Raw genomic sequence first — 27,237 nt, forward strand, 5'->3', positions numbered from 1 at the left:
CCCTTCCTGTTCCTGGATCCCTGCACTCATGTACAAACAGTCTACAAAATCCAGTGAAATGAGTCGGATTCTCCGCCACCATTTTTCATCTTTTCTGCAGCAACAGATTCTCCTCAACGGCTGCTGACGACTTTCACTTTGAAATGGTAATGACACCTCAACCTTTGGGAAGAAAAATCCTAGATTGTAGTTGCAATTCTACAGAATTGCAACTACAATCTAGGAGCCAAAGCAGAGCTGCAGAAATGTTCATCTTTAAACCTATTCTACAAAGTAAGAAAAAAGAAACACGATCATAAGAAACTGCTTAATATTATACATTAAGACTCATTTCATGGTTTTTAATAGAGCAACAGTTCTGCTCCATCTGACTTTTAAATTTAAAAATAGTTTAATTTTATTATGCCAGTTTCAAAACAAAAATGATCTCAGTTCACTGCCCAAATGAAAGTATAAAATTAATTTTAACTAACCACATTTTGGTTCAATGTAATTATAAACCACATACAGTTAGTTTATAAATGACAACTTTTTGGCAACATGGGAAGGAAATAAAAACACAAAGACGAATAAAGCATTGTAAACATATGCACTAATACACAGGAGTAAAGAAAAGTGGCCAGACTACAGTAGTCTAAGCCTTGAGTTTAACAGGGATTTCTGCCTGGCTTAAATAGTGTTAAGCCTCCTGCCGCACTAATGTGATTCAGCCTTTTGTTTCAAAGGAATTAGAAAACGATCCCTTAGCAAAATATTACGTCCATATCATCTTCCTATGCATTCAGTTATGTAGCATACATGATTAGGCAAGGCTGAGCAAAGAGACATGTCAGCCTTTTTGACATGTCCCTTGTTTCCCACAACAAGCCTGTAAATCACACATGCTGCAGCACATCTGTATCTGGTACAGATGCAACATATGTTCAAATATTGCAGCAAGAATCCAATAATCTTACTTAACCTTCACTGCTATGGTATGCAGGCACTTCATTGCATGATGTGATTTCCATTTTTTTGACTAATAATTACCTACTGAGCTTTTTGTGGCACTCTTACTGCACTGCATTGTCATTTCCAGTCAGTTATGCCTTTAATATTCAGAAATGCATTGAGACAGTGACGTCAGAACAAAGGTAATATATTCTGTCCTCACAGTCGAATCCCAAACAGTTGATCTTAAAATGCATGTGGGCATTGAAAAACATCAAGGGTGACATACTTTAAAACATGCATCGAGTTTCCTCACGTTCCAACCAAAACACTGTTAAAAATACACCAGAATACCTGAAAGACAGGAAAGTGTGCAGGCATCTAAAAGTAAAGAGCCATTCTGCATGCTGAATTTATTTTGGGAGCCTGATAGATGGAGCCTTTCTGCAACATTTTGAAATTGGAAAGCTCTTGAACTCAAACAGAAAGTTTACTTCACAGAAAGTTTTGCAGTGGTTGAGAAAGATAATTTGTTTCAAAATGTGATCAATTGGACATTTTTAGGACCAGGTTGTTTTCTCATCTCTTCGTAGCTCCGTCTCATTTGCCCCCCGGTTTTCTCTTATTTTGTCCTTCTGTTTTCTCCGTCTCCCTGCCCGTTCTCTTCTCCTGTTTAATCTCTGGTTCATGTCCCTCCATAATCAGCTCACCATTATCTCTGCAGGAAGGGACATGGGCACACACAGCACTGTGTAATGTTTCAGCAGGTAGGGATGCAAAGTGAACATTTCAGCTTAGCTGTCTTGCATACAAAATTGCACGTTCTCACACAGAGAGCACCTTGTATTTTGCCGACTCGACCTTTTGCAGCCACATGCAAACACAGTTTGAAACTGAGGATATGAACGCAGGAAGCATCGCTAGAACTCACCCTAGAGATTTAAGATATGCCTTTTAATCACCAACCTGAAATGAGCTGTGGGTGTACTTTGATCCTTGGTGAAGTTTTTAGTGACTGAAGGTGTGAGACCACAAAAAAATGGATTCCTAAGTGTGGGATGGTGAGAGCCACTCCATGGCAGTCATTAAACATTCTGTGTGCCATGAGTCAGCTGCTCTGGAAAACCTTTGAGGACATAATTAACCAGCAGATTGCTTCATTAATAGAAACCACATTCACTTTGATGTAAATACAGCTTAGTTCACATACTGTAAACAAAACTTATTCTCAAGGCATGAAATAAGTGTAGAAAACTGAAAGTTTCCTTTGCAGAAGGACTTTGCAACAGAAAGGCTAACAAAAAATCTTTTTTAAAAGCCATTACATTTGGAAATGATTTACATTTGGAAATGATTTAATGAGAAAAAACAGAATGTGAAGGTTCCCACAGCAGGTTTGTTTTCTATAAAAAAGCTGGTAGTTTTTTTCTGATCTGTTACTCTGCATTTTATGTAGCTTCAAGGGAATCGACTCTAAATTGTTTTCCCCTCATAGTGATACTTTAAAGGTCACAAAAATATGAAAGTATGTTCCATCCACTACTTAGTGCGGTGCTGGTTGAAAAGGTGACACCCACATCATTCAAACAAGAGCAGGATGCTGTAATGATTCACATCCAGGTGCAAACAAGCAGAAAAAAACACTTCAGTCATCAGCAATAAGTAAAGGCTCCTTAAAGTTAACCAAACACAGACCCAAGATAAAAGCATAAAAATGTGGTTATAATGATGCCTTCTTTAGCTATGGACTTTAGTTAAATGATCTCCTCACAGAATACACAGAATAATGTAATTACATCTCATCTACTTTCATTTAGAGGGTGATAAGTTAATGCATTTACTTTCTGGTAAGAACCATAAAAGAAAATAACGAAATAACGACACTTTCTAAAAGTCTGCACATCAAAGTAATACAAGAATGGTTGATAATGGTGATTTGCAGGAGCTTGAAAGCCCACCTGCTGTTTTTAATCAGAATGAAAATCAGAATGAAAGTGGAGGAAAGGTGCTGGAGAGCAAGCGTTGGAAATACAGAAAGCCAACAGGTTCACAGTTTATGCACAAAGAAACATGTTGCAGCATCTAAAACTGCTGGTGCATGAGTTAAAAGGTATTTTATTAAAATAATACTTTAATTTGGGGGAGTTATTTAGTTCTCCATTGTATTTTGTATGAAGTTGTAGGTACATTAGGTACATTGCTTTAGGTATCATTTTTTTAATTTAGTTTTTTTCACGTTTTGTACTCAACAATACAGTTAGTTTTTCCAGCACATCTGATCTTTCTTTGGATTTTAATTCCCTCCATTCAGCCGGTTTCCTCTGCTGCTTTCTAAGTCCTCGGTTTTCTGTTATGTTGATGTTTCAGTAACCTAAATATGTTCTTATAAAGTGTTTGTATGAAAGTTACTTCTTCTGACAGTAAGTAATACTCTCATGTGGGATTAGCATGACACTACAAACGATCATTTCCTAGAAGTATTTTATACATAAACTAAATTTTATAAATTCTTAAGAATTAGAGCAAAACTGAACTCAAACTGGGTGTGAAAAGGAGGCCAGCTTCAGACAGGCAGTGAAAACAGTTCAGATTTCCTTCAGTTCTGTAGGAGTCAGAAAGACAGAAATAGATTCAGTTCAGCTTGTGGCTTTGTCAGCAGATTCCAGTTTCTCCTGACGACTGTTTATGAATAAACTGTCATCAATAATTACCAAGTTCTGACAGCCACATTGGCCAACACACATTTTTCATCTTTTCATGCCTTTTATACTAAAAATACATAGTTAGTCAAAGTCTGTGACCGTATGTGTTCATTATCAGGATGATGACAAGAAGAGCTCTAAGATCCAACCGGAAACATGCAAACGACACGTTTCCACAAAGTGCTTCCAAAGTCAGCAACGACGTCCAGGAGGACCAACTACCTGCAGCTACGACTTGAGACAGAATTTGCTGTGAATTGCCAGTACATGAACAAATTGAACAGCATTGAATAAAATTAACAAGGTGTTGATTACTGTAATCCCATCAGAGATTTTCCCACTGGTTCTTCAGATGGGCATAAAAAACTTTCAGCGTTCCATTACGCAATAATATGTAGATAAAAATAATTTAGATTTAATTATTTTACTTTAATAATCTAAGATGTACATTGTTGAACTGAGGAAAACAATAATATCAAACCAACAGTACCAAAACATGTTTTATTTTGTTTGCTCTTTATGCGATTTTCTTATTTTTAATCAGAACCGTTTCTCAGACAGGTGTGTGGATCCCTGATCATGTCTGCAGGCTCCATCTGGATGTGTTCTGGTGATTTCTTCATGTCCAACGTGGATGTTGTGCTTAATGGTAAACTAAGTATCACGTGAATACATTACATAAAAAGCTGACTTGTAAACACCCTTTGTCATTACTTGGCATTGTGGAAAGTGCATTAGGCTCCTGGCTGTGTCTGACTCTCCTACAAACAGCTTCTTCAGTCTTGAGCTGTAAGTGGCCGTTTCAGTGTATTGCTGTGAGCGCTACGCTTGCCGGCCATTAATAAGAAATATTAGGGTCAGGAATTAATTTCTATAACATGGAGGAGATGGGAGTTGTGTTTCACTTGTGCTTTGCTGAGTGCAGCGCTGAGCTGTTGCAGACAGCTCTAATAACAAAAATGGATTTTAGAGCACAGGGGGGCTGGTGCCACGTTCAGTGTGTGAGCTCCAGGCGCTTAATGACCAAGTTAATTCTTCAAACATCATAACTGCAGTAAAACTACGTTGAACTCTGCTTTTGAGGGTAAACTTCATATATAATTGTTCCTACAGAGGCCCATCATTTAACATCTAAAGCCAGCAATCCTTGTATTTAGAGGGATTCTCACAAATGGGTTATTATAAAGGCAAAAATATCCAGTGATGAAGATAAATACTGTACAAACTGTAAAAATAAAAACACTTTTCATATAGTAGGTTTGGCCGAAGGACTCATAACACGATAAGTGGGAGAGAGACAGAGGACCAACTGAACCAGACATGAACTGGTTAAAAACTTTATCAAGTGGACGTGTGAATTAATCATTATGTTTCAGCATGAAATAACAGAAATGTTACATGCAAACACATCAGTGCAATATGCAACATACTCACACATTAAAAACGACTCATTTCTCAATCCCTCGTCGATATTTGATTAAAAATAAAGCAAATTAAATGATTATCTTTTAATCTGTAATCTTTTAATAGGCAGTTCAGTGTCAGAGGTTTTAAAAGCTTACTGCCAGAGATAAATTCCTGCTTTTTCCCTAAAATAGCTCCATTTAAGATCCTGAGCTGTTCCATTAAAGATGTTTGGTGTCTAGTAATAGAAAACTGCAGGAGACCAACACCTTAATTCAGTTCTGTTTGCATTTTACTAAAGCTGCCAATAAACATTTACAATGGAGTAAATTTAGAGTTTCCTGATCATATGAATAAAGCAAAAATAGATGAGAAGATGGAAAAACTACATTACATCTTTATGCCTAGTTTGTTAATTTTATGCCCACAGTTATTTTTATTTGAAAACAAAAACATGTACATAATCAAGAACATCTAAATAATTACAATGATTTAACACAAATAAAGGTAAAGATATAAAACCCAGACTCTTGGACTGCAATCGTCAAAGGGCCAGTTTGGACGTACATGGATGGCAAACTGTTGCTGGTGTACAGCTTGTAATGCCAATATCTTTTTTTTTTTTACCACTCAGCCTTCATGGTACGTATCCATATGTCAAAAGAGTCGTTTTGATAATTAAGATGAAGACTCCACCCACACAGAAACACTAATAGTGGTTAAGTTCTTCATTCTTGTAATATTTGCAGAAATGCAGCTGCCCCACAAACTATGCAATTCAATGTATGAAATAATTTGCATTGATACAAGTGAAAACTGTATCTGATTACTTATATTTTCTGGCAAGATCCCAGAAATTGAACATTTTAAAAGGATTACATTGTGTACTGCACACCTGCCACAGATCAGAAGGTGACTTATTTATTATTTAAGAAAATAAAAGATAAAATCAGTAGCTTTACTATTTTTGCCACAGTTATTCTTTCACTCTAATGAGTATAGTAAAACTTTTGAGTTTAATTTTTCCACATAAAGATATAAATATATTCAGATAATTTATCTGATATTAGTATCTGGGACATATCAGTAACAAAAAAAGTACAAGTATTATTTTAATCAATGCCAACTAAGATAAGTCTATCTGGACCATGTGTTTGGAAAGCATCTGGGAGTTAAAAGACAAAACAGAAATTATTTAGGAGGGGCTATGCATATCTTCTGATTAACTTTGAATCTGAACATTTCCTGGTTTGATTGCATATTCACTTTGCCTTCGGTGCTCATCACTGGGAGGACGACACCCAGGGAAGTCAACTTGTCAACACAGAAACAAACTCTTGACCCATTTTTTGGGGTCCCTCTGCAGTGAATTCACTCAACACTGTGGATTGACAGTCTGAAGGATTAAACAGAGGCCGGCCATTTGCCTGCTTAGACAATCCCCATCATCTGTGTAACATTACACATTTTCCTGTAAATACAGAAAGGCAGCATGAGAGCAGTTTTATTCCCTGTTAAAGTGTGATGGATTGAAATTTGGTTATTTCAGAGATACATTTATTCTTTTGATGTTAAGAGGTTGTAATGCTTTACCAGCAGTTTGGGCTGAAGATGATGTTAATGTCTAGCTGATGTAATGGTCAGATGCAACCAGCAGGGGGAGTCTAGCGCTTGCGCTGGCTATATTGAAGAGCACCAGAACTTCCTCCTTACATAATATACGCTGGAGCAGAAGCACCGTGTCCGGCTCTTTTATTAAAATATCCCCCTTCTTCAGGTATGGGTATATATATAAACACACCTGTAGGTTGTAATTGAGTTTATTAACTTTCAGAAAGATTGTGAGTTTTGTTGACGCTCCGAATGTTAAATTCCGTTGTTAGCTCTGTTGTTAGCTCCGTTGCTAGCTCCGTTGCTAGCGCCGTTGCTAACATACTGCTGTTTCAACGTTGATATCATTGTGTATGTTTGTAAGCTAACCTAGATAATAATATACGCTGGAGCAGAAGCACCGTGTCCGACTCTTTTATTCTTCAGGGCATTTACAAAAGCATAGGCTTTAAGAAATAAATTAGAGCATTAATTAGCCAGCAGATTTTGTGGTTGTAAAACCAACTACAGCGGTAAAGGGAATAAAGTGAAGATCATATGCTGACGGTTACATTTTTAACATCCTAGGGCTTAAATAATGTTTAAGCCATTCATCCGAAAGTAAAAAGGGCTTTTTAATACCAGTGAAGGAAAATATAAACTCCCCTCTACTGCCCAGAGCTGTAACAGGCTGGCAACTGAATGTAGCACAGCCAATTAAAAGAAAGGTAAGTATAATCTAGGTTTAAAATCCCGGTGTTATGGATGATGTATGAAAAATAACAGATAGTTCCAGGTCATAACAAGCGCTTTGTCTGCATTAATGAAGATACTGCTCTGGTGTGTAATGTTGACATAATCTTGCAGTCTGAGATCACAGAGATCCTCTGGTTCCTAAAATGGAGCCAGAAGTCCAGCCTTTACCCCGACTCTGAAAAGGAGTTAAAACTGGACTGACAGACGCAAGTCAAACCATTTGTCAAGTTACAGTGAAAGCACTTATTTAATATACAAATCATACACAGTGGAAATGAAAAAGCTTTGCATTTGCAAATTTCAGCTCTACTTAAATAAGAGATTGGTCTGTAGACTGCGATTAACCCAAATGGATGAGTAGACTTCAAATGGGCTGTCGTATGCCAGCGGGTTCCACTTCAGTCCTTATGATCCAAACTACTTGTATCTTTTTTTAGCTTCTAAAATGACAACATTACATAAGGACTAACAAAGCCATGTGGCTGTATTGTATCTAAATCCTGTTTCCTCCTTCTCTTGTCCATCATTCTCCTTACTGTATTTTGTTCTTCCGCCTTCATGTTGCAGCATGATTGAAGTCTTTCCAGTGTGATGGCGTCAGAGTTCTCATTCATATTGTTTTCCATAGTTGATTAAATTGACAAGGTAGTATGCCCATGTGATTATTAACACCCAGGTTAATAAGCATTACATTTTCTGAAGCCCATTTCTACATGTGATATCATCCGTGGAGTTAATTAATGACAGCTGTATTCGTTTGGCGAACATCTTGACATGAATGTGACTCTGCTGCTTTCACATGGCTGGTGTCCTGCAGCTTTAACACGTTTACAATTCAACATTCCTGGATCAAATACTCATTAGCAGAACCCTGTAGAACATTAATGTGTTCTGAGGAGGCAATTCAGGAATTCGATTCCAGTGTGCCGAACAGGGACAGATCTGAAGGTTTCAGGACACAGAACTTTAGAACTGGTGTGAAGACCTCTGAGTTAAATTCAAGTTGGGTCACCAGCACCAGTCATGCCAAATCACTTGTACTCAAACACACTGAAGACCCAGAATCCTCTGCAACAGGAGCAAACTAAACCCACTCAACCTCCTCGGCAGTAGAAACAAATCAGAGATAAAATCAAACAAAAGGCACTTCTGGGTTCACCGTTTCAGTGGCCCACACAGCAACAGACAGAGCTTAAGAGAAGGCAACAAATACAAAACACACAATGACAACCAGTTGCTGTTGTCCTCTTTTGAAATCTTTGTCTTTTAAGGACAACAAAGACTCTATGATTGCATTGGGAAGTAATTTCATCCTCTCTTTTGAGTTCTCTCCTCCTTTGAGTACACTGTTGACTAATTAATTGATTGCCTCATACAGAGCTGCATTAAAAATGTTATATTTTCTGAGAATATTGCACCTAGCTCCAAGACAGTATAAATATATAGTTCTAGAGGAAAAGTAGAGTTTTGTTGGGGCCATAAAATCACAATGGAGGTTGAAAGGCGACGACAAAGTCGAGATGTAGCTCAGGCAGTTAATCTCTTGTCTTCACAACAACCAGGACAGGAGAGGATAGGATGAGGAACTGAAGGATGACGAGGACGGTCAAAGTCCTGGACAGGAGCCCTGATAAAACGGCGCCAGCGCTGAGGTCGGTACTGCAGAACGGTGCAGGATATGGCAGGAAGGAAGTTTTCTACAAAAACATCGAGCTCTGTTCTTCCTTTTTATGTTTCAAACCAATTATTAAAGATACATTGGGAAATTATAGATTTCATTTAAAGAATAATTTTCTTTCCACTGTAATAACTTATATAAATATGCATCAGTCACTTTTCTTAAACAACTTGTGACTCTGACTGAAGATGTCAGCACATATGCACACATTTAGAGTTCCAGCCATGTTCAAAAATCAACTGTATTTTCTTTCTCCTTTTTGTCAGACAAGCTTTGAAACTTGTACCGAGTCTGTGAGGTTCATGGGGCAGAGAAGCACAGAGGGAAGATAAAATGAAGTAAAAATCAGAGATAAGAGTCTGAGTGAACCGGCAGGATAACGCTCCCATTCACAACACTTCAGCTTGATTTACTCTGACACTGTAGAAACAGTCCTAAATGACAAAGATAATTTAAAATATTACAATTACAAAATGACCGAACCCAAAGTGCTGAAAGTAGTGATTATGCACAGCAGAGTGGAGGAAAATGCCTGTTGTAGAAAATGTTGTCATGTTTGTCAGATAATAAAAATAAATCAGTAAATTACAGAGATTGCTGTTTAGCATTTATTGAGAGCTCAGTAAGTGCATCAGTTATTGTTCCACCTTGAAGGCTGCAAGAAATTACTGTAGCACATTGTTTATTTCTTTCTAGTTTTGTTTTTATTTTTCCTGCAATAATTAGAGATGAATTGAACAATAAGAGCAACACTGAACCAAAAGCAAACTAAACTTTCATCTGGTGGAATAAAAAGCTGCTGCTTAAATGAATATGTTCCCTCATATTTGGTCATATCTGTGGACCATCACTCACTCTGCATGTGCAGACTTCAGAGCTGCACACATTTCTCTGAATGTGAATATTCCCGCTGTCACCGTCCCTGTAGGATTCATCCACTGCAGTCTCACTCTGTATGTGACCCACGCATCAGTCTGTTGTCCATGTGCAGCTCTCAAGTTTCGATATAAAACACCTTTTTACTTTGAAGTTTTGAACTTTCTGTAGAAAAAGTAGGACTAAATTGAATTCATTAACTGTTCAGTGTTTCAAAGAATGGTCACTGAAAATCTCAACCTTCAATGTTAAAAAGTAGTGATTGTTACAAATAATTATTTTACTTTTGTTGCTTTCTCTCATCTTGAATTTATTTCTTCTTCGCTCACTTCAGAGCATTTTGTGATTTTGGCACCACTCTTTAGCTTCAGGTTTGATCTTTTAAGGGGATAATAAGTATTTTGGATTCGTAGGATTTCCTAAGGATAATGTTTAAACGACTTTTCATTTTTAATTTTTAGGTAATTTAACCTAAAATAGATGTGAAACCATCTACTGGCCCACCTGTGTGGACACAAAGGACAAATCTTTTACTGTAGAAAATCATGATGAGACTTTTTTCTCTTCTTCATACTCTAAGAAACTCACATAAGCTGCAGGTTGCATGTATTAGGAATACTGATTCATAGTAAGTTTATTGAATACTTTGGCGACATTCAGTGATTTTCTGGTAAATTTAAGTAGTACATAAATATAAAGGGAAGAATATGTTGAAAAAACATCTGATCTGATTTCTTTTTTTGTGTCTCAGTGGATTCACCTGGATGCTCTGACCTTGATGGAGAATTCAATTTGAGACTGAGGTGGATCTGTTAGAGTTCACAGCTCTCCGAGAAATATTCAATCTAACCGTGTGTGTTGGAGAAAAAGACAGAAAAGAGGTAAAACTTAAAGAATATCATTCTTGGACTGAGACCCAACACCATGTTTCCATCATCCCAGTGTGTTAGGTTTTGAGTATTATTTTGAAAAGTCAGCCATAGGAGTCAGCATTGCACTTACAAAATTAGATTTTTTAAAATGTTTAGTTAAATGCATCAAAGCACAATCTCTTGCTTGGATATGTGAATATTTTGTTGACTTCGCACTGCAGCTCTAATGCTCATGCTAACATGCAAGAATGCACTCTGTCAGCATAAAAAAAAGCACATCTCCTGGAAAATTACCTACTATACCTTTACTACAGCCTCGCACACGAACTCCCTGAGTGACGTTTTGGATTCACGTGTGTTCTTGCTTTCCGGAGAAGTTAAATGGGTCATGAGAGGAGCAGAGTGGTGTGTGCAGCAGAGATAGTGTTGAGCTGTCTGTCACACACTGCGACACTCCTCAGCTCTCACATGTGCACGAACATGAACTCAAAGTTTTACCTCCTAGATGCAAAATGAGACGAGCTCAATTTAAAAACATTACATACATTTCAGCAGTGGTTTCCAAACATTTTCTGGGCCCCCCTATGGATTACAAATGGCTGTCTGGTTGAAACGACATGTGTGAGAGGGGGGGATTCTTAGAAACTCCCTGACTCTAAGAATGGGTGGGGGGGAAGGGGGATCGACTTTTTTGGGGGCAAAATGAATGAACATAGACACCAACATCGGTAGCCTACAAGGTTCTTGTTAAGTTTAAGGTTCTGTATTGATATTAGCTAGTCATCTTTTAGCTAACATTACCTGCATCCAACAGCTTTACTCAACTCAGTCGGTTAGTTTGGAGGGAAAAACTATGAAAAGTTCTTTGCGTTTTGCTGGTTTGCTGCCGTGATTCTAACACAAACCTGCGTAGCTCCGCCCAGCAGCAGCAGGTCTCCTTCACAGGTGGAAACTCAGCGCCGTAGCGCTCATGTTGCGTTTAAAGGCGGCTTGGAAAAACAGGTTACGACACGTTAGCAATGGATTAAGCAGTTTTAACTGCTGATAAAAGTGACAGAGGACACAAATATGGGAAGTGTGGAAGCCTCTACTGTATCAAACTGACAGAGGAATAACAGAGAGTTGGCCATTCTAAGGTAAAAACCCAGCGCATACAGTGTCCATGTTGTTTTTTTGTTTTTTTTTAATCATCCAGACGGCTTCCCGACCCCCCCCTGCAATGGCACGGCGCCCCCCGCCCCGAGGGGGCTCGCCCCACCGGTTGGGAACCTCTGCATTTCAGTATATGTGGAAATAGTGTGACATGTTTAAGTGTAACGGCAGAAAAGCTGAACAAACATATATGCCAGTATTTTTAAAAGCTTATTTTGGATCAGCAGTTGTGGTAGGATTGCTTTTTCAACCAACGAAGACACCCAATCCATCTTCCTTTACCGTTTGTGTTGACTCAACCTTTATTTTAATCTAGAAAGACTTTCTTAAATTGATCCACACAAACATGCGTGACTATCAGAAAACATTATTGGGCTACGTTCACATAGCAGGTAAATTTGACCCAAAGCCAAGGCTTTATATGCAACTCATATCTGACTTTTTTATGGCAGTATAAATGGCCCTAGCATAGCAATCTTAACGGTCATGCTGCATTTTATCTAACTTTTACATCACTGACTTGAGACATGCATCATAATCCTGCACCGGAAGAAACCAGACGGGGTAAATTTGGATATAGACGATGACCAAAGCAAGCAGTGATGTCTTTTTTTTTTTTTTTTTTTTTAACACCACCTCTAACTAGCAAAAAAAAAAAAGTCTGCATGATTTGGAAGTTTATGGAGCATGCTTTAACTCTCCCACAATCCTTTTGAAACTATAATTGCATAAAACACACCTGTACAAAACAGAATTGCCCTTTATGTATTTGTTATAGGAATAAAATATATAAAATAACCGTTTTAAAAGCATTTTTCAATTAAACAGAAGTTTATGGTAGCAGAATTGTCAGCTTTATAATGTGGATGAGTGAAAATCTTTTATGCACCCAGACAGCAAACAGTGCATTTGTTTTAGCCAAAATCAGTTGTTTCAAAGCGTTCAGCATCCCACACTGGCACATCTGCAGGATTTAGCCATTATAGTACTTAACTTCATCAGATTGGAAGGTCTCTCTTCAATAAACAAAGTGCCAAAAACTACACTCTGTGGGAAAAAAAATCATTTTGTTTTCATTTGGCTTCGGCAAAACTGATTTTATCTACTGGAACACAACTGATCTGATTGGTTGAGGCCAGTCCACAGTAGGACATAATAAAACTGCTCATCCAGTCACTTTGAAGTTGGTTGTAGAGTAAACTTTAGTACTTTTCTCCTCAGCCCTGCAGACAAACATGGATCACACCTGTCAGCACATCCATTCTACTTCAGCACAGTAAAATCTCTGCCATGTTAGAATCAACGTTCAGCCACAAAACCTTTGGAATCCAAAATAAATTTAAAAGTCATGGGATAATAATCATCTAAACACATTTGTGGATTTTATGGTATTTCTGTCTGCACATAGCATGTGTGTGAGGGGTTGGATTGATGATAATTCAGTAAAATATGAGGGGAGATTATTTTGACAAGCTGGACAACGATCCCCATTCCTCGCCAGCTTCATAGGTTTCCCTGCCAGAATCATTAACTCTGGATTGGACAGTGGCATCGTATCAGTTTCAGAAACATTTGCATTCAGGCTTCCCTTCAGTTGCCTCTCTATGGAAGGATTACCCTGAGATACTCAGCAAAACACGTTTTCCTCAGTTTACGTCTACTGTGTAAGTTTTTGGTGACAAAACCTGAAATTGTTTACAAAATGTTGAGGTTTTTATGTTTGTACTAGATTTTTAAAAACTATGACATAGAGAAGCTGTCTTACTTTGTTGTGTGCTGATTTGTTTACAATACCCGTAAAAAAATGGTTTATTTGGGTTTATTTTCCACTTGTCCCTTGAATATTTTTTTGCATTTATTCCATCTTTCTTATTGTTGATCATAACGATTTAATTTAAACACTGCTGTTGTAATGTTGCCGGGTATGGGCAGCATTATGTTGCAGTCTACCTCCATGCAGGTTTTATTTAAAGCTAACACTTCTCAACCATTTTTTACTCACCACTGTTTGTCCATTCAGATGCAGCAGTGTGAGCAGGTGCATGGGCGGAGCCAGCCCAGCATTTCCTGTCTAAATGTCTGATGTCACTGATTGCATCACTGGGTTATACCAAATGAAGGGTTTTCCTTTTTTATTGAATTTTGTTTTCTTTTAACATAATTTTTTTTTTTAGTTTCTAGATCATTTTGTTAGTTAGAAGAGTTTGAAAATGAGATTATATTAATAATCTTATTATCTCATTTCTGTTCCTTTGTTTGGATTTTGTTGTTTGGTTTGACCTGTTTCATCACGTCTAATGAAATGCAGGTGCGTCAGAAACATAAATAACAAAATTCACCAGAAGAACCTGGAACTGGCTGCTGATGCTGTTTTCTTTTCACATTGTTTGACCTCACAATGCCACTAAATAAATATTCTTAAGCATAATAGTCCTGCATATATTCTAAAATCTGTAGAGAAATATAAAAGTGATATTACTGCAGCCTGAGAAGTGAAATCATTTAGTGAATGGAGACTGACTGCAAAGAGCGCACACACAAACCCACGCATGCACACACACACACCCACACACACACACACTCGTGTACCAGGAAAGGTACTAAATGGGATTGATAAATGAGTTCTCACACACACTTAAATAAAATGTCTCTAAGTCATTTTGTTTATCAGACATGCAGGCACTTCAGCAAAAACATATTGCAAAAGTCCTATAAAAATTTTCACTTTCTTTTAAAAAAGCATTCTGACATTAACAAAACACTAAAAACAATCAGTTAAAATGTCTACAACAATTTTTCCATGCTGTCTCAACAATTTTTACCACAGCTTTTAAGGCAACACTTATATAAACATGTTATTGACTTAGAAAAATAAGGAATTTGGAAGCCAACAGCAGTCTTCTGATTCAAATGTCAGTTCTGGAATTGGCACAGAATTGCTGTAGCACAAGGCATTTTAACAAATGTTTGCCTGCATTTTTGAGATTACTAAAAATGTCACAATAGCTAATATCCATTTAACATGCAAAGCTAAAACTAAGGAAATGTGATTTGATTTCAAGGTGCCAAATTGCGGTTCAGCAGCAGAGCTGGAACGTACACTGAACAAGAAGCAAAGATGTTCCCACATCGTTCCCTGTGGCCGTGTCACAGGTCAGAATGTGTGTCTGTATGATAGCAGCTGAATGCTGCCTGAGGAAATGGGGATATCTGCTAGGCTTGCAGGAGGTGACAGGCTTTCTAATTAACTCCATGCTGGGTTATTGCATTGGCTAATTAACACAATGACCTACGGACTTAAAGCGCTCCTGTCTTCTACACATTAGAGGGTTTACTGCCTGTGTTTGGGGCACATTAAAGGGCATTTGGGTAAAAAGCTAGTCATTTAAAAGTGCAAATAATAGATAAAGTACAATGAAAGTGCCAGGTCAATAAATTGGATCCAAAGAATCCAAAGAAAGTGTTTAAATGCATATCTTTTGTTGCCTTTAGCACTGAGACTGTCAGCAACTGTTCCTGAGAAACAAAGCAGAGAAAAATGGTTTACATTTTCAAAGGAAATCGCAGCATACCAGACCAGAAAAGAAACAGTAGCATTAAGGCACAGGTGAATATGTTTTCATCTTCAATTAACAATAATAATATGAGTGTGGGATGCTTTTATTGGAAACAGAAATGTACTCTGTTCTGACAGTGAGGTAAGATGTGAACCAATGGCAAGGAGTTCAGCATTGTTCTGGAGAGAACTTAAACATATCTCAGGATCAACTATTTCAAATGCAACAGTGGGAGAGGGGGGTAAGTATCTGTTACCACAAAGATAATCAGCTTCCTTCACCACTGCTGCCTGTGCTTTGGCAGATTTAAAACCAGGTGGGAATTTCTAATAAAAGTTGTATTAAAGATGGTTATCGCCATAAGCAGAAACAACTAAGTGCTGATTTCAAATCACCATTTCAAACAGGTGACTTGAAATGGGCCTGTAGTTTCTTGAGAATCCATTTAATCAGTATGACTGATTACATGAAGTGTGGAAATAACAATACTAATTGTCCTAAACCACCACTCACCATCCACCTGCCTTCCACATCCTGTCGTGTGAAAGTTTTTTTTTTTTTTGCCAGCTCTGAGCAGCTCTGGCTCTCATCTCTCCACCTCTCCCTCTCATTCATCTTGGCTCTCCTATCAGCTTTGAGGAACCTCCAGCTGACTCTGTGATCAACTCGCCCCCATGCAGTGATGCCCTTAATAAGATGTGCACTTCTTTTCCCGTCCCGTGGAGATGATGATCACACACACGTCGGGTACTTGGCTCAACTCACTTCCCTGGGGAGTCCCATCACACGCACTCATGCACAAATATGGATAATACAAGATTCTGATCACATTCACCACTGCCTGCCAGTCCTCCCTTTAATGATTGAGCTTGCTTTAAGTTTTTGGATAGGATGCATTAAGTGAAGTGAAATACATTCATCCACCCATTATCTGAATATGCTTGTCCTTGCAGGGACTCCAGGGAGGCTGGTGCCATCATGGGCCGAGAGGCAGGGGAAACACCAGCCGGGCCAGCGGTCCATCTCACTGAAATACAGTGGAGGGAATTAATGCTCAAACAGCAAAGGAGACAGCAAACGGTAAGTTAGGTCACACATGCACAATATCTAGAGGGATGGATGGGTGGATGCCCAATTTTCAGCAGTTATTCTCTTTTTTTCTGCAGTAGGTAACATTTATAAAAATATGTTCTGATAGTGTAATATGACACTGGTAATCTGTGAACAAAATCAAACTCCTCGGCCTTCTCTATGCGGCCTACAGGCATCTGTAGGAATACTCTGCTCAGTCATAAACAACCAATCAGAGCCAGGAGGAGGGTCTTAGTGCTGTCAAACATGCTCATGTATATATACATCACCCATCTTGATTTTATATTTATAATAAATTTGCAAAACACACACAAAAGTTTGCGTGATGGGGTATTTGAGCGAAGGATCTTGTTAAAAGGATTAATTTATTACAATTTTGAATAATACTGTAACGTAAAATGTGGACAGAGTGAGGCACTGTGAATACTTACCATATGTACTGTAGAGTTTAAGGCTGCAGTATATGCTTCAAGTTAAAAGTTTAGTGATGGTTGTTGTATGACAGACGGCACACGGCTAACCAAAGGGGGATTAACACAAGCATTTCAAGCATTACAAGGTAAAGTGTGCTGACGTCTGTCAAACTTCCAGCCACTGAGGTTCCACCAGTGAAAACTGAGTGGTGAACAGAAAAGTGTTCCTTTTGTGCTGATGCTGAAAAAAACCGAGTAACACATTCTGTCTGCAATGTGAAACAGTGCAGATAATAATAAGAGCTAAAATCTTGCTAGAAGAGGCAGAGAATTGTCAAAAGTGGTGGGTAAGCAGACACAAGCTTATAAAAGCAATTGTCAGAGTGTCCGTGTGTCCTGTCTGCAGAGTAAGCAACATCCTAAACAGTCACTAAACACACACACGGGGTCTGGTGTCAATGAGGGGAGTTGGCAGCTAAACTCAAGAGCTGCGTTTCCATTAACTATATATTTGCCCAAATTGAAACTATGGAAATAAACACAGCAATTTCTAAAAACCCGATAAAACGTTTTGCGCTGGGATGAGATAGGTTTTCAGCCATATTGAAACATAGGAATTATGCAAACTGTAATGTAAAACTTTCTTCTCATTGCATGAGGCAAATGATCAACAGCCGGAAGTTACTACTGGCAAAAACCACTTTACTGGAAGCCTTGTAATTTAGTGCATTATGTGAATTTCATTAACAGGGATTTGTGTTGACTCTGCAGTTTGTTTTAGTTTTTGCTTATGCAGCACATGACTCTAATTTTCTATGAACACACCTGTCCTCTTAAGAATATACGCATTTGTTGTCATATTTTAAAACTGTTGCTTATTTGAGTCCTAGTTTTACTGAGATTATGCCAGTAAAACTTGTGTTTTATGCCAGTAAAACTTGTGTTTTATGCCTGGAATAAACATTTACTGGCCAGTAAAAATTATGTTTTTTTCTTATTTTAGTCACAGCAGGTTTTTGTGTTAAATTTAAGCAGTAAACCTACAAACTCCAGCCTTTCAGGCTGGATTTAAGTTCATGCACCTGTGACAACATGGGAGTTTGCATTTGGGCTTACCTGTATGTTAGCAGCTACACAATCAATGTTAATTAGAGGAGAGTCAACAAGCACTAACTGATCAGATAGATTCCACATCACCCTCTTTCACAAAGCCTCAATTATATAATAGAGGTGGAACAAAATATCATTTAGAACACATGAGTAATATTTAACAAAGCAGAAATAGATTCAAAAATAAGAACACATTCTTCTGCGTCTTTTGCATGTTTTCTTCCTTTATCCATAACTCCGCTCTGACATATTTCATTCTTATAGATCATCTTCGATTTGGCTCAAAAACTGTCATTTTTCATGTCTGTCGAACACCGTTTTGCTCTTTTGGTCTTTGACGCTCCTCTCTGCCTTCCCTCTGCATCACTTTGTTCACTTTCCTCATCGCTCTATTGCTTAGTCTCATGCTATGTGATGGTATTGCCCTCTTGTGGTGATGTAAATATACTCCTACACCAAAACTGGTGTGCTTTTTAAAACATCTACTACAATAGTAATGTTGGTATGGCATTTAAATAAGCCAACCAAATAACGGAGCACACGCAAACTGTTACAGTGACATGGTCACCAGTCTCAAGCTGCTACCACAAACCTTTAAATGGTAAGCAACGGGACTGAACTGTTTTTATTTCAATAGAGTTACTCATAATCTGCCTCTAAAATAAAAAAAGGCTCTGGATTTGGACATCTAGAAAGATTTGATTAGGTCAAAACATCCAAAATATTTGAAGTAGTGAAAGTCTACCCCAAATAAAAAATACAAATAATTAAGGTAATGGGTTTATCTTGTTTTGAATTTTACTGATAGACAAAGAGAATGAGGCAATATAAAGCAAGCAGACTCAGACAGAGAGCCTGGCAGCCATTCCTCGCTCTGCAGAGACCAACATCCACAGCTGTTTACTGCAGCTTCCACTGACGACACCGAGTGTAAAACATACAAACACACATCAACAAGCCCCTGTTATAACAGACAAAATGATAAAAATGGGAAACTAATCAATGCTGCTTTCACATTTCAGTAAATAGATTAAACAAAATGAGGTCGCTAAAATGGACAGGCTTAATCTGGGACACGTGGACGGTGGAATGTATACGTAGGGACTGGGGAAGTCGTAGCCGAACGGCAGCCGGGCTGATAACAGACAGGATTTCAAAAGGGCCGATGTACTTGGGGGCCAACTTCTTGGATGTGGCTTTCAAGGGAACATCATGGGTGGACAGCCAGACCTTTTGACCAACAGCATAGGTGGGTGCAGGGGTCCTCTTACGGTCAGCAATGCGTTTGTTCTGAGCGGCTGTGTTGTTCAGTGCAGCAATGGTGTCTTTCCATACCTTCTGGCAGCGGCGGATGTGGTGCTGGACAGAGGTGACTGAGATTGTTTCCTCGTCAGAGGGGAGGAGCGGTGGTTGGTAGCCCAGGGAGACCTCAAATGGGGAGAAACCTGTGGCTGCAGAGATGTGACTGTTGTGTGCATACTCAATGCATGGGAGGTATTGGGTCCAGTCTCCAGGATTGGACACGGTTAGACAACGAAGGGTGGCCTCTAGCTGCTGGTTCATTCTCTCCGTTTGGACATTGGTTAGGGGGTGATAACCCGAGGTCAGGGCAACTTTGGCTCCAAGCGCTGCCCAGAACTGCTTCCAGACCTGGGAGATAAACTGAGGTCCGCGGTCTGAAAGTATCTCCAGGGGATACCATGCAGTCGATAAACATGTTTCATCAAAAGAAGAGCAGTCTGAGCAGCAGTGGGCAACCTACTGAAGGGAACTAAATGGCAGGACTTGGAGAACCGGTCAATTATAGTGAGTATGGTCGTCATACCTTTCGATGAGGGGAGACCCGTGACGAAGTCGACAGCAATGTGGGACCAGGGAAGCTTAGGGGTAGGTAAAGGTTGGAGCAAGCCTGCAGGAGGCTGGTGTGAGGACTTGTTTCTGAAGCACACTACACATGCTTGGACAAATTCCTTTACGTCTTTATGGACGGATGGCCACCAGAACCTTCTATTGACCAGGGCAACGGTACAACTAATACCTGGGTGGCCGGAAAATTTGGATGCATGTATCCACTGGAGGAAACGGGAATGGACTGAAGTAGGCACGTAGATCTTCCCATTGGGGCACGAGGGAGGAGGGGGCTCCGACTGATGGGCCTGTCTGAAGAAGTCCTCGATCTCCCAGAGTATGGCTCCCACAGTGCAGCTGGGTGGTAAAATGGGAGCCAGGCCATCATCAGAGTCATCGGGAGCATAGAGTCTTGACAGGGCGTCGGGTTTGATGTTCTTTGAACCTGGGCGGTAAGAGATGGAGAGGTTAAACCTGGAGAAGAATAGAGACCATCGGGACTGACGGGGGTTTGACCGTTTAGCCGACTGGAGGTAGGCCAGGTTTTTATGATCGGTCCAAACCAAAATTGGGTGCTCAGCTCCCTCCAGCCAGTGTCTCCATTCTTCTAGAGCCAATTTAATGGCAAGGAGTTCTCGGTCTCCAACATCGTAATTACGTTCAGGTGGGGTAAATCTGCGTGAAAAGAAGTCACATGGGTGAGCACGGTGATCTTGGCTTGAGGCCTGAGACAATACAGCACCAACACCAGTGTCAGATGCTTGAGGTGTCCAGGTGAAAATGGACTTGGTTGAGGTGAGGGCTGTTAAAGGTGAGGCCGTCTGACTATAGTTACGAATAAATCGACGATAGAAGTTTGCGAACCCCAGGAAACGTTGGAGCTGCTTTCTCGTCTCAGGTCTCGGCCAATCTAGTACAGCCTTGATCTTGTCCTCAGATGGTCTTACCTGCCCGCCCTCTAAGACGTACCCTAGGAAGGTGACAGACTGGCGATGAAATTCACATTTCTCTGCCTTCACGTAGAGCTTGTTCTCCAGGAGTCGTTGGAGAACCAGGCGAACATGCTTCTTATGTTCTTCTCGGGACTTGGAATAAATCAGTATATCATCTAGATAGACGAAGACAAACACATTAAGGAAATCTCTCAACACATCATTAACCAATGCTTGAAAGAATGCAGGAGCATTGGTTAATCCAAATGGCATGACCAGATATTCATAATGACCCATAGGGGTCTTAAACGCCGTCTTCCACTTATCTCCTTCACGGATGTGAAGGAGATGATAGGTGTTTCTGAGGTCCAGTTTAGTAAATATGGTGGCTCCTTGGACTGGTTCAAAGGCTGAGGAGATGAGTGGTAATGGGTATTTATTTTTTACAGTAATCTGGTTGAGCCCTCAATAATCTATACAGGGTCTCAGTGAGACATCCTTTTTGCCCACAAAAAAGAATCCTGCTGCTAGAGGTGATGAGGAAGTGCGGATTATGCCGACGGCCAGTGAGTCATTTATGTACTTCTCCATAGTTTGACGCTCGGGTCTGGAAATATTGTACAACCTGCTGTTAGGAAGAGGCGCACCGGGCAACAGATCGATGGCGCAGTCATAAGGACGGTGGGGCGGCAGAGAGAGAGCCTTTTCTTTACTGAAAACGTTAGCCAAGTCGTGATACTCTATGGGGACAGAAGAGAGATTGGGAGGGTCTGCCTCTTGCAGTTCTGCCGTCGCCGGACTGAGTGGGACGGCAGAGCGGAGACATGTGGTGTGATTCTTACTGGACCAGGACTCGATGTGGGACTCACTCCAGTTTATGTGCGGCTTGTGAGTTTGTAGCCAGCCGAAACCCAGGACTATGGTGGAACTAGCTACTGGGAAAACAAAAAATGAGATCTGTTCTGAATGGTTGCCAGAAATTAATAGACTTACTGGTGAAGTTCTGTGGGTTATTTTAGGCAGGGCCTCTCCATTGAGAGCTGAAACACAGAGGGGAACTGATAGTGGCTCGACCTCGATCCCCATCTGTTGGACTAAGACAGTGTTGATAAGATTTTGCTCACAACCAGAATCAATGAGGACAGACAGAGAAACAGATATCTGGTTGCTGAACAGGGCAGCCGGGAGTATTAGGCGAGACTTATTTTCTTTGTGTTGCGCCGGCAGTCTAATCGCCGTTACTGCCGGACCTGCATGTTTAAACGGATGGGACAGTTAGCAATGAAATGAGTTGGTGAACCACAATACAAATAGAGCCGAGAAGCCATTCTTTTTTGCCTCCTTCCGGAAGGAAGCAGCAGGCAAACCAAAGAAAAAGAAAAACCAAAACAACACAAAACAGAACCATGACATATTTCTCTTTTTGTAAAATGTCATGATGGCTACCATCATTTTACACAATAAAACTGGTAGTTAAAATCCTAATTTATTTTGGTGGAGTCGCTTAGGGAGCACTGCTGCTGGGGAAGGAGATACAGCTTTGGTGGAATGAGGAAAATCAATCATCATATTTTTATAAGTATGACTTACAGTAGCTTTTCAATTTTCTTCTTCAATTTTTTTTATCTCTGGTATAGTTTTTGTTTCCTTGTCCTTTGATTTTAATGGACACACCACAAACTGTGGCCATGGTAGTATTTTCTGCAAAGAATTATAAAATGATCAAATTTTGTGATTTCTGATGAAAGCCGAAGATTTGACAGTAAAACATGAGGCTGGTTATAAAGAGGCCCAACTATTTACAGCTCATCTCAAATGTGCCTTTTTCTGCCAGATCTGTGTGCTCATCGTCTTATTACCTGACCTTTTCTTTCAGCTGAAAGGACGATCTGTTATTTATGACTACACATTCCTCTTCAACAGTGGGAGTCTGACATTCAGGCTGCAATTTACAGGTCTACATTTAAACTCATTTTTTGCATTATAAAAGTAGTTGAATTGGTGTAAACAGGCATTTAGACCATTTACAGAATGTTTAAAAGTCCTCCCAATACCATGGATGTTTCTGTAACAGAATTGTGGGAGTGGGAGGAAAATACTTTTCAAGCTAATAATGATCATAGAAATGTCAACAAGTAAAAATCCTCCTGATCATAAAAGAGGACAGCTGGTAATTAGATACAGTCCTTTAAACTGTTCGTATTATTTCATCGCACCGATCAACAGATTAATGTTCGTTCAGGATTCATATCAGATGACCATCAGAGGTCATTTAAATACCCACCTGTCCTGTTTTAAGGTCACTCTTCTCCACAAACGTCTCATCCCCTTCCTGTGTCATTTTAGCCCAATTGTAAAATAATGCATCATACTAAAACAAATGGCTGTTTTTATGTTAATTTATTCCTGTTATACCCTGAGGATGGAGTTTAGCCTCTTCTGTATCTCTCACACATACTCACACACACCTCATTAACCCGCAGAGAGGTTTTTAGTACACAGGAAAGTTTCCACTCCATTACACAGCGTCATTATTACAGATACTTTGACTATAAAACGGAATATGTATATGCTTTCCACCTGATAGCTGGAACAGGTATGAATGTTGGAAAATATGGGCAGGAACAGCAGTGAAAAGTCTGTCTGCTAGTGTGAAACATCAAGGGGATTATATCATAAATCTCACAAATCTCCCATTACTCACAGCGTCTCTCCTCATACATCCTCTGATTAAACAAGGATACGTAGGAAAAAATCTTTAGTAGGAGAAAAGAGGATGGTTATGGATATATTTAGCATGGTTATAAGAAAGCAAACTGAACAAGGATAATATGTCCTGTAATCTGCTCCTGCAAGCACAACATTATGAATAAGCATTGAATAGAACAACCAGATAAAGCAGCTGGTTGCTCAGAGTCTTCTGAGATATAGTTGGGTCACATCTGCCATGTAAAAAGGCAAAATGATAAGATCAAAATAATGCACTGCATCAGTTCCTCACAGATCCAATATCTGTCCAGGCCAAAGTAACAATGTATTAAAATGTATATCTACATATAAAGCAAGACTTTGAGGTCACTTTCCCAAAACTTCAGGGCAAACTGGATGAACAGTTCTCACTTTTTTAAGGAACTCTGTGCTGAGCGATGCTGCTTTTTACATGATGAACTTTCAGTGATTGTGGATTCATTTGACAGTTTCCTGTTTGGGAGTTAAGATCGCTGTCCACGTTTTGGACAGTAAAATGTATCTAATTAACCGAGTTTCTTTTTGCACCCAGATCTTGTTGTTCCTGAACAGATGATAGAGTAGAGTTTGGGATTCACCAATTGGATATCAATATCTGCATCAGTCTCAATATTGAAAACATTTCTAGATCAGGTATTGATGACAATGTGCCCAATCCAGAAGCATAAATCTATTCAGTCTTACTCTATGCTTTGTGCTCTGAGCGACGCCATGCTTTATTATTTATTTTAGTATTTGACAGCAATATTATGCCTGTATTGTGTTTTTCCTAAAACTTGTGGGAAGATATAGACAAATAACGAGGGGACAAGAGGACAGGACTTTTTAATTTCTTCTGGCTGATTATCCACAGAGGATAAAAGAACATTTTTGTCTTTATAAAAAAATATAAGTAAAATGTTTTGTAGCTTCCCATTTATAAAAACTATTTTTCTCATGACAGTTACTCAGATATCTAATGTCTGAGTATTTCTATATCTGTTTTTGGTCACACCAACACATTTCATATCTTCTCTACAGCCATAATTCACACAGCCACAAGAGGGCTGTCATCCCAACCCTAAAACATGAACCGTAGCCGAGTGGATGAGGAAACTAAGGTTCATTTCATAGACAATAACACTTATTAGCTTTCTTTTCCTCTCACTCCATTTTTTCACAACTGTGGCTCTTCATCTGTCCTTGATGATTTTTCAAATGGAAATAGCTCTTTATTAATAAATGATAATAATGCATTAAGTTGTATTGCTTTGTTTGCATTGTTTGCCAACGTTTTATCCCCAGATTTTCATGCATTTAAATAATTTAAACACAGACATTTCTCAAAAGCTGAAACATCTGAAACGTTTTATATGTTACATGACATTATGAAAATTTGTCTATATCCTTTTCCCTATTCAATTGAAAACTCTTTATTTGCATGACACCAGCCAAAACGTTCTTGTCACCGGTTAGAGGCTCTCTTCACGTCTACAACGGTATTTTCTCTGCTTACTTTGGCGATGAGCTTCTATGCCATCATCCTAATCTCTTACAGAGATTTATTTTCAACAAGTTTACCAACATTTGAATAAAGTAATTAAAATCTCCCCTGTCCATTTTATTTCAATCCCAAACCCCAAAGCAAAACTCCTGAGAATTTAAATCTATTCCTTTCATCCAAAGAGTGAGGAACATTCGCAAGCTTACCGGAGGTGTGCAGTCATGTCACTGTTCTCTCAGACAAAATTGTTTTCAGCCTCGTGTTTACCGGACCGTATTTTACAGCTCTGGAAAAAAAGCTCTTCTGTGGATTGATGTAAACAGTTTTCTCCTGGGATTTAAGGTCGCCAATGAAAAGAAGAAAAAAAAATATTTCATTAAAGCACAATTCCAATGTGGATATTGGGATTGTGTGTATTTAATTTCTGTTGTGAAGATTCACAACTACATTTTAAGAAAATAGTTCAAGGTTTGAGCAGAGAAAAATGAAATAGAAACATTGGAAGGCCATCATGTAATAAAACATCATAATGTTGCTACTGAGGCATCTGTCTCTCAAAGCCTTTCAATTGGTGCATTTCTGCGTTAAGCATAATTTATAATGGTTGCCTTTCAGTTACTTCACATACAGTCATAGGAAGTCATAAGTTACATTTTGCATTTTGATCAAATGTGTTTGATGTTATAAGCTTAGATAAAACAAGTCAGAAAAATGCTAAACTCTACAAACAGCTATCACTGAGCTTGATGTGAATTTCATGCATATGAGTGAGAAGGAAGCCAAGGGCGTTGTGAAGACCTGTGACAGGAGTGCAAGGTGTTTTTCAGTGTAAAATGGATAATAACAAAGACTGTGGCTGATGCTGTTAAGACATAACATGTAGTTGTGCTGCAAAGAGATTCTGTAAAATGTGGATTATTACTAGGTTCAGTTAAAGTCTGCTCTTCTGCTTATAATTCTGACTATTTCATAATTCCATAAAGTCAGTGTTGGATCAACAGTTCCATGCTAAACCAAGAGAGAGTTGGCATTTATGATCAAATGGCCACAAATATGTAATCTTTAGTCTATGATGCATTTAATGAAAATCAAACAAATCAACAAGCAACACAGATGTGTCACTATATAAAGTCATTTGATATTTAGCACTTTGTATCAGCTGTGGTTGTTTTAAAGTGCTTTATAAATAAAGTTGGTATGGTATTAACTTGCAAAGTACCATAAAATTAAATGTCTTCCAAAAAGATCTAGGATGCAATAAATGTTGGTTCAAAAATATTATTATTGAAACAGGAGACAGTAGATTATTCAAGTTTGTTTAAGTATACAGTGGCCCAAATTCACAACCAATGTCATCTGAAAAGTTCTGCACAAGAAAATCAGGATCAGATCGTTTCAAATTAAAGTGAAATCCTCAGCAAGTTGAACAGTCTCAGTGGAAGTAGAGCCAGAAGTTCACCTCTGAACCGAAATGTCACATGAGGAGCTTCTTAAAGAGACAGGCCCAAAGGCAGCAATTACAAAAATCTAATTGCTTTTAAATAATGTTTGATATGTATAGCATTTTTTATAACAACTGAAGGAAATATAGTTACTGAATTGTGCTATAAAATACCACAATGCGCCTTGAAAATACATAATTCCCCCTCTCCTTTAAATCATATCCAGGATTTAACTGGGGCCAGTGATGAGAGGCTAAAATCAGAGAAACATAATTGACTTTTTGAAAGTGATAAGGATTTGTGGCACTCATGGCCTTTTTCATCAGCAGCTCAAAGGAAAGAGAGAGAAAGAAAAAGGGAGAGAGAGAGAGAGAGAGAGAGAGAGAGAGAAGGAATGACATGCAGCAAATGACCCCAGATCAGATCAATTCAGAGAAATCAAAGACACATCAGAATACAAGAGAAGAAAATTAGAAACTTTTTAATGCTTTCAATAAATGAAATTGGAAGCACAATCTGGATCAGATTTACCATTTCAAAAACACAAATCAAAGTAATGAAATACTTAAATCACCCGGCATGAAAACGATCAGTTCACAGGCTCTGTTCTGTCAGAGGCCAATGTCAATTACTCTGTTCAAACAGCAAGCTA

This window comes from Poecilia latipinna, unplaced genomic scaffold (assembly GCF_001443285.1).
Source record: "Poecilia latipinna isolate Pla-1442-1.1 unplaced genomic scaffold, P_latipinna-1.0 Scaffold235, whole genome shotgun sequence".
Taxonomy (NCBI): Eukaryota; Metazoa; Chordata; class Actinopteri; order Cyprinodontiformes; family Poeciliidae; genus Poecilia; species Poecilia latipinna.